Source organism: Onychomys torridus, chromosome X, assembly GCF_903995425.1.
Source record: "Onychomys torridus chromosome X, mOncTor1.1, whole genome shotgun sequence".
Lineage (NCBI taxonomy): Eukaryota > Metazoa > Chordata > Mammalia > Rodentia > Cricetidae > Onychomys > Onychomys torridus.
Genome location: NC_050466.1, coordinates 129,377,471 through 129,386,998, shown reverse-complemented (window position 1 = coordinate 129,386,998; position 9,528 = coordinate 129,377,471). Strand labels below are relative to the sequence as shown.

At 37.9% G+C, this 9,528-nt stretch overlaps 1 non-coding gene across 1 annotated transcript; it reads left to right on the top strand.

The window, feature by feature from the left end:
* Nucleotides 1–8,868: 8,868 nt before the first annotated feature.
* Nucleotides 8,869–8,997, top strand: LOC118574908. The gene has a single exon (XR_004943785.1). It is a non-coding gene; the product is annotated as a small nucleolar RNA SNORA40 (small nucleolar RNA).
* Nucleotides 8,998–9,528: the final 531 nt, after the last annotated feature.

Genomic DNA, 9,528 nt, shown 5'->3' with positions numbered 1-9,528 from the left:
TACGATTCTACATTGCCTGGCTCGGAATACATGCTTTCAAAAATGTTACTGAAATAACTGTAAAGTTAGGGATTTCAGAACGTGTTTGAACATCGCCTATTTAAGTCAGCTATTGGGGTTAAAGTACAACTTTTGGACTTTGAGGGGGAACCTCTAGCTACTGTCCCTTTGTTTTTGTTTGGTATGTTTTGAGAGAGGATCACACTATGTAGCTGAAGCTGGCCTCAAATTGGTGATCTCCGGGCTCAACCTTCCTCTAGTACTGGGATAACTTCCTAGCGCCTCCACACCCATTTCATCATAGTCAGGGCAAGGCCCGTGTGTATTCAGCTCCAGCCAAATGAGTTGTTGGCTTAAAGCACCTGTCTGGTAGCTTTGTCCTTGAAGAGTAAGAGGTAGGTGAAAGAAACTTGGGGACATGTGCAGTTTCATTTCATCTGCCAACTCACGTTTCCCCTCAGCATCTGTATTCTATTCTGCTGGCTCATCCTAGGTCCAAAATCAGCCTGGAGGCCCAAAGGTGAAAGGATCCCCTTGAATCCTGTCTAAATTGGTTTGGAGGAGGAGAGTAGAAAACACTCTGAGTACTTCCTTGTTCCTCACCATTCCAGTCCTAAACAGTTCTGGTGTTGTTGAGGGAGTGTGTACTTGGGAAGCTGGTAAAAACTGAAAATTGGTTCAGTTAAGTTCCGTGTTACATATGTCAGGAAAGAATTTGAAAATAAGAGAGGCTTAAAAATTGGATGCAAGTACCACTGAGATGGCTTAGTGGAGAAAGTGCCAAACCTGTCCACCTGAGTGCCAACCCAGAACCCAATTGGTGGAAGGAGAGAACGGCTGTCTAACTTCTAGTCATCTACCTTGGCACACACACACAAACATACAAACATACATACACACAAAATAAATAAAATATACAAATAAATAAAACAAATAAAATATTGTAATTAATACAATTTTATGCTACATGAAATATTTATAACTATTTTATTATAGAAAATATAAAGATAAAATTAATTTAAATAACGTATGTTTATTCCAATATAGCTAAAACTTATGATTAAATGTTTTCATAAAGGAGATTCTTTATTCAGTAGTTACTATGAATTTACCTAGAAAAACTACTCTACTCTGAGCATGGTATTTTATACCTATAACACCAGAATTAGGGCAGGAGGCAGGAGGATTGCTGAAATGTTCAAAGCTAGCCTGTGCTGCATAGTGAATTGCAGGCAGAGAGGATGGGGGTGGTAACTTGTAGTGAATTCTAGTCCATTTTTGTTGTTGTTGTTTTTCCAGACAGTGTTTCCTGTCCTAGAACTCACTCTGTAGACCAGGCTGGCCTGGAACTCATAGAGATCCACCTGCCTCTCCCTCCCAATTGCTAGGATTAAAGGCGTGTGCCACCACTGCCAGGCTAGAGCCTTCTTAAATTAGGGAAATACACAGTACCTAGAGGCTAGACTAGCAGGGAAAGGCTTGGCACTGGGGAAAATTGTTAAATATTAGTCAGTGAGTAGCCAAGTAGGAGACCTTACAAAAGGCCCAGAAAGGTAAAGGAAGTCAGAGAGCATTCACAATTTTCAGAAGCTTTGAATTCCTGTTATGTGTGATATTGCAGCAAGTCGGGCTGGGTTGAGCATGCAGTGTATTGCCACACACATTTACAGAGGCTCCAGAATGAAATTCCTAGTTTTCAGTAATTAGCCCAAGGCTTGGTGTGGTCACTGGAACACTTTACACATCATTTCTGGATAAACTAAACAGGGAAGTTTGGTTTTCTACTGAACAACTCCTACCCACTTTTAAGGTCAAATCACCAACTTAACAACAGTGCATCAGGGTTCTGGCAGTGTTCCAGGACTGATGAATTTGTCTAGTTTAACTCTGTATTTGATTGTACTTTGCTTTTCTAGTTCTAGAATTTAAAATAAGGCAGAGAGGGCCAACAAGATGGTTCCATGGGTAAAGGCACTTGCCACCAGGTCTGAAGAGCTGAGCTCAATTCCAGAAAGCATATGGTAGAAGGAGAGGACCAAGTCTTCAAAGGTGTTCTCTGCCTAACACATATGCTCACCTCAAAAGTGGATTGCACTCCAATGCACGTAAGCACAAGTTTAACTAGTGAATTAAATGTAAACTAAAATAAGGCAGAATGTAACAATTCTGCAATGTAAAATGATGGCACTTACTATAATAATCCCAGCACGCAGGAGGCAGATGCCAGTTTGGGATTAAGAAAATGTTACTTGTATGTGTTATTTACAGGTACCTGTTTCTTAGTAAAACAAACAAAAAACCTTACACAGCTGGAGAGGTGGTAAATTTGGTAAAACATTTGCCCTGAAGTGTATCTCTGCCTGAAATTTCAACACATAAGTGACAGAGGCAGGAGGTTCAAGGTCATCCTTGGCTACATAGTAAGCAAAGGCCTTCCTGGAATAATTAACAAAACAAAAGAAACACTATTTTTGTTCATTTTCAGTTTTTTGTTTATGTCCTTGTGTGGGCACACGTGTTCATGTGGATGGATGTGTGTGCTGGTAATTGTGGAGGTCAGAGGATCACCCCAGGTAGCATGCCTTAAAGAGATGGTGCCACACACCTTTTTCCCCCCTTCTGAGTGTATGTGTGTATGTCTGAGTGTTCACATGTGTTGGTAGGGTTCGTGTGCATGCACATGAGTGTAGAGGTCTAAAATTGGCCTCAGGTGTCTTCTTCCACTACCATCTCTGTATTTATTGAGGCAGGTCTAGGCTGAACCAGAACAGTCTAGTTAGACAGCTTTACCCAGGGATCAATCATGTCCCTACCTCCTAAGTACTGGGGGCAGAGGTGGTCACCATGTCTTTCAGGCATTTGCTGCTTGCACCAGCAAGAACTTTATCCAAAGAGCCATCTTCCCAGCTATGCCTTTTTTCTTTTTTTGAAAGACCTCTAACTTAGGTGTCCATATTTGACAGGGATGCCCTTTATCAACTCTGCTATCTTCCCAGACACAAAAGTTTCTACTAATAAACATTTTCCATCAGTCAAAAGTGGCAGGAGTGTAACTCAGTGGTCGAATGCATGCCCACATGAAGCAGCACACTGAGTTCAATCCCTAGCACCAAAACAAAGCACCCCTCCACTTCCTCCCCCCAAAAACCCTTAGTCGAATGTCATCACTCTTTAATAGCAGTTTAACAGTGCATATGTTTAAAACCATGGTGTGATATCTCTTTACCTCAGTACCTTTCCAAGAGATAATGCGTACAGAAGCACACCTTTTAATTGTAGTTGAGATTCCTGTTTGACAAGCCTAACAATATAACCCCAGTAGAACTCCTTTATAATGAGTACCACGAAGGCAGCTGAAGAGATAACCAAGCTACCTTTCATTTCAAAGGTATTTTCAAAGTTTAGCGTTTTGATCTAAGGAGCCTGACTCAGGCAGAGGTGCATTTAGCCCACTTTCCTTTCTGCCCTTTCACTCCAAGCATTTAACACACAAAGGATAGTTCACAAAGGTAACCTAAAGTTGATGTTTTTCTTTTTCTCTATGTAAATGAGTCTGGTGTCCCCTTAGGTGTTTATAGGCTCTAATTCCCCTAACAGCTCCTCACAAAGTACTCTGGCACATAGAAGTTCAGTGAATGTTTATTGAACTAATGGTTATTTTATGGGTCTATTCTTGTAAAACAATCGTAAGGAAAAAGCTATATATAGCGCTCTTAGGACCTTGTGAATCAATAACCTAAGTGATTTTTTTTTACCTCTTTCTGTCTCCAATTTTCTATTCATCACAGCATTGTGATAAATAACTTCAAATCAATACCACAAAAAATGAAAGCATTTCCTACTGTCCTCCTTGAAGCTCATAAAAGGATCCAATTTCTCTTAGGTTTTATCTTTGTCCACTTTACCTTTCTCTCTACATGTTTATTTCCATTTTCATATTGCTTTTCCCAACACCTGTCTAGTCCACAGGTTTTCTCAGACATTTCCTAAGGGTCCTTGTGTATTTGTTTGTTTTGTCCCATACCAATGAGTTAGATTTTGTTTTGGCTTATATTTTATTTCATTATTAAAATAAATTAATTAGGATGGTATATTGGTGCTTGCCTTTAGTCCCAGCACTTGAGAGACAGAGGCAGGTAGATCTCTGAGTTTGAGGCCAACCTGGTCTACAAAGAGGGTTCCAAGACAGCTAGGGTTACATAGAAAAAAAAAGGAAAAAAACAAAATAAAAATAATAGTAAACTATTAAAAGGTCTTGAAATATCATGTATCAACAGGTAAAGGTGTTTGCTACCAAGCTTGACAACTTGAGCTTGATACCTGGGACCGACGTGGTAGAAGAAAAGATGTCCACTGACTTCCTTGGGCATGCCCTAACATGCACAATTGAGCACATATACATACACACAAAATACTTTTTTTTTCCTTTTTGGGACATTTTCTCTGTGTAGCTCTCACTGTCCTAGATCTTGCTCTGCAGACCAGGCTGGCCTGCCTCCAGAGTACTGGGATTAAAGGGGTAGGCCACCATTACCCAGCAATAATAAATTAATAAATATTTTAAAAAATTAAAAACTAACAATAAAATAAGAGAATATTATTTTTCTGTTTATACTTTATTCTAATGTGATTTGATTACACAAACTGCATATAATGGAATCTTAAAAGAATCTTGGTCAGTTCAACACCAAATTGTTTATCAAACTGATTTACTTTATTGGTTTTAAAGTTAGAGTTGTTGTTGTTGGTGGTGGTGTGTGTGTGTGTGTGTGTTCATGTGCATGCACACCATCCATCTCCACCCTTTACTAGGGATTGAACTTTATGCTTTGAGCATAGCTGGACAAGCACTCTACTTGTGAACTGGGCAGTGGTGGTGCACGTCTTTAATCTCAGCACTCAGGAGGCAGAGATAGATGGATCTCTGAGTTCAAGGCCAGCCTGGTCTATAGAGTGAGATCCAGGACAGCCAGGGATACACAGAGAAACTCTGTCTCAAAAAATAAACAAAGACCCTTATTATTTTTTAAGAATTATGTCTTATATGATAATTGTATTCTGTGTATGATTCATTAGATCCTTGGACTGACCCTTGATTCTACTTTTCTATTTAACATGTCCTGACATACAATTTTTATTAAAATGAAGTGTGATTTTAAAGACTTTTCAAGTAATTAAAATTTTAGTCATGGAGTAAATCTTGGTAGATCCAGAAAATTCTTTAATTTTTTGAACCATGGAGTAAAAACATACTGGAATCACGGATGCTAATTCTTTGAATAGGCACTTGTGAAATATTTCCCTAGCTGCAGAGGTTACCCTGAGTTTGAATGTCTGCTAAGGCACACCAGTTGTTTCACGAACACTTTGTCAAAAAAGAAATTGCTGAGACATATCTAAAGCTGTTTCAGAGTTTTATTGAAAATAAGAATGAAAAGCAAAAGTTGATTGAAATGTATTTGTTAGGATTTGGGTAATTTAAACCAACATTAGCTTTCTAGTCTACAGCTTTGCTGGAAATCGCTGTCATCATTGGGTGTGTTAAAATTTAAAGTGTCTTTTCAAATATTTATTTACGCACAAGGCATTTTGATACACACATGTGAGTCCAGTAATTTGGGAGACAGGTAGCAGCAATGAAGATTTGAGGCCAGCTTTGGCAAAGTTGTCCTCTCCATAAACTAACAAATGAATAAATGAATGAATGAATGAATGAATGAATAAATCTATTACTATTCATATTTGGAGAATACAGGAATTAGTCTTCTAATACTAATTCAACGGCAAAATCAACACAAGTGAAATAATGAGAAAACAATTCGAGAGAAAATATATTAAAGGCATGTTGTAGGGATTACGAAAACAATGCGTGAAAATAACAGGGCCAGAACCCTTAGAGATGGGGTCCTTTGTGCAGTGAGGCTCAAGGAGGTTTGGAAAATGAGTAAAACATTAAAGGTTAAAAAGAAGCAAAAAAAAAAAAGTCCTTTTAGGAAGAAAACAAAAGGGGTTTTAGATGTGTTTCTGGGATTGGGCTTTCTCTCTGGCCTCCTAGGTTTCCATCTGCAAAACAAAAGCTAAGGATTTGCCCAAAATAAAGGACCCCTGATAATATCAATGGGTACAGCTCTCATCTATTTAATCCATTGAAAAGATAAATTACCATGGGTACCAGGCCTCCTCCTATCTGCCAGATTCAGTCAACTGAGGCCAGAAAATATTTTATCTTTTACAGACCATATAGATACTTTTCCCCTGTGTCATTATTGTTTTCTAAATAATATGACTACCTAATGATTTAAAGTACACTGTAGGACTTGCAAAGGTCAGATGCAAATGCATTTTAAGGAACTTGAGCGTCCACAAGAGTCCAGGAACCAATCTTCTACAGTTTTCCAGTGTGTGGTGGGGATTCTATTGGATACACTTAACTGTAGAAACATAAAAGACTCATGACTTTTGTCTTACAATCATTGAACACTACATTACAGAATGTCTTGCTTTTGTCTACAGAAATTTTGTGTTACTTTTGATATAGTGCTATTAATTACCTCATAATGTTAACCTAATTGACACATACCACATTTTGCTTTTATCTTTATTTCTTTAAGTTTTAAAGTCTTTTTTAATTAATTAATTAATTAATTAATTAATTATTTTTGCCAGAGCTGAGGACCGAACCCAGGGCCTTGTACTTGCTAGACAAGTGCTCTACCACTGAGCTAAATCCCCAATCTCAAAGTCTTTTTTAGAAACAGGGTCTCACTATGTAGCCCTGGTTGGGCTGGAACTCACATAGATCCTCCTGCCTCTTCCTTCTAAATGCTGGGATTAAAGGCTCATGCAACCATGCCTGGTATTGTTTTATTTTAAATATTATTATTATTATTACATGGTTCAATGTGTCTAAGTTCTCCATTGTCTTGAGATGCCAACTTGCATCAGAAGAATAAGAACTGCCTTCTCTTCATCAACCTACCACTATGGCCACCAAATATAATTCATCCAAAATGTACTCAGGACAGCTACTGAGCATGCCAGTGTATGCATACATGACCTCCTGTGGAATTTAGTTAACTATATCCAGTAGTTGGCTCTCTCCTGTCAACATGAGTTCCAGACATGGAACTCAGGTTAGGTTATCATTAGGCTAGCACTGCAAGGTTTTTGGTAGCTAAGGCATCTTGCATCTTGCTAGCTTTTTTTTTTTTTTTTTTTTTTTTGGGTTTGGTTTTTGAAATCTGGCCTTGTACGATAGTTTAGGTTATCCTGGAACTCAAGATGATATTTCTGGTTCAACTTCCTAAGTGTGAGGATTATAACACTTTGAATTTAGAGTAAGTAGGTGAGTGTCCTAGCCCCTATTGATCATCTTGTGTGTCTAGGTTATAAAGTAATCTTTTGGGTGAAATATTCAAATTTAAATCTTCATCAGAATGTTAATTTCAAACATTGAAGGTTTCAGGAAAAGAAAGTTCTGCTGAAGATATCTTGAAGACTCGGGAATAAATCATAAAGCACATTTAAAAAACCATAAAGATGATGCTTGTGCACCCACATTACTAAGCAGGCTCTTAGAGAAAGAGATGTGGCTCATCTGTTACATTCATGAATATGTTTAGACCAGATTTTGGTGAATTTTAGAATCTATGTCTCTTGTGCTTTTGTGTGTGTGTGTGTGTGTGTGTGTGTGAAAGAGAGAGAGAAAGTGAGAATATAATATATATAATCATTTTAAAATACTATCAATAGTTATTATTCCTCCAAGAATTCTCGTTTAAATATTTGAGTCTGTATCTACTAAATATGCAAAACAACACTTTAAAAAACAGAGATATTGACAATTTGCAATGAGTGAATGAACTTTACTACATCAAGCTAACACAAAGGAACCAGTTACAAAGACCATGTGTTGTTATGATTCTAGTTATTTGAAATGTACAAAAACAGGAAGCTAGTGGTTTCTAGGGAGGAGAAGAGTTGGAGGAAAATAAGGAATTACAGCTCATGGGGAAGGGGCTCCTTTTAGGGCAGTGATTTTCAACCTGTGGTTCGCAATCCCTTTGGGGGTTGATATAAGATATTTACATTATGATTCATTATCAGTAGCAATGAAGTAACTTTATGATTGGGGTCACTACAACATGAGGAACTGTATCTAGGGTCACAGCATCAGGAATGCTGAGAACCACTGTTGGAGGGTTTGATGAAAAAGTTCCTAAAATAGATTGTGTTGGTTGCACAAGTTTATGAATTGACTAAAATTATTGAGTTATACCAGTAAAAAGTGAACTGTGTGGTATAATAGATAAATCTCAGTAAAGCTGTTACAAGAGAGACAGTGGGGAGGAAGGAGGGAAAAGGGGAGACAGGGAGTGAAGGAGGGAGAGTGGAGCTTAGACAGAAGGAAAAACAATGAGGCTATGACATAATGGCAGAAAACAAGTAGTGGATTGGAAATTACAAGACATAAACTCATAGACATCAAAAGGGCCCTTGAAGCCAAGTCATCCATTTCTTGATCAGTGTGATCCCTTATTTGGCAGTCATTGAAAAAAAAAAGGACAATGCAATTCAGTTTATCAAAAATGAGATTTAAGAGAAATGTTACAAGATTATTTTAAATTAAACTGGAAGCAGAGTTCTGATAGCAAAAGATGACATGTTTTCCTTTGATATTTTTAGAACAGTTTGAATTACCAGATGACAACTGCTTCAAAGATTTAAATCACAGACCATTTAAAAATATAACTTGCAGTTATAAAGTTAATTGGATATTTGGTCTAAATACTGGTGAGGGTCTTTAGAAAATGTCATAGAAGGCTTACCTAAAAGAATTATTGCTGGCACCAGGCAACACCTCTTGGTAGCACTGGGCTGTGTTTTTGTTCAACTAGTAGACAAAAGCAAGGATGACAGGTGTAAAAATAAATCCTTTTTTTGCAACCCAGAACCCATTGTTCAGTATGAGTTTTGATACACATAAGAAGGAACATAATACTTACACAAAAAGAAAGAAACATCTCTGGGTTAATTCAACACCAGGAATGTGCTGGCTGGGTTGTTTACCAATGTCATGGGATCACCTGCTATAAGCGTGTAAGCAGATAGGAAAGCTGTCTACTCACCAGAGCACTCCCTTCACAAACTGAACAGTATTATGACACGATAACTCCCAGGTAGTGGACAAGATCCCATGTTTTTAACTAAACCTAGCAAAGTGCCACAAACATTTGTGTGTATGCACACAGAACAGTGCATGTTTATATGTGGTTGTGCATCTGTGTTTGTAGGCCAGCTGTCATCCTCTGTGCCCTTGTCTACCCTTAGATTTTTGAAATATGATCTTAGTGATACCTGAGGTGCTCCAATTAGACTAGACTAGATAGTCAAAGAGTCGTAGGGTTCTACTTATCTTTCTCTCTAGCACCAAGATTACATGTGGGAGCCACTGGGCCAAGGTTTTTTAAATATATTTTGTAATATTTGGAGATTATGCTATTGTGCTGACTAGTTTCATGTCAACAT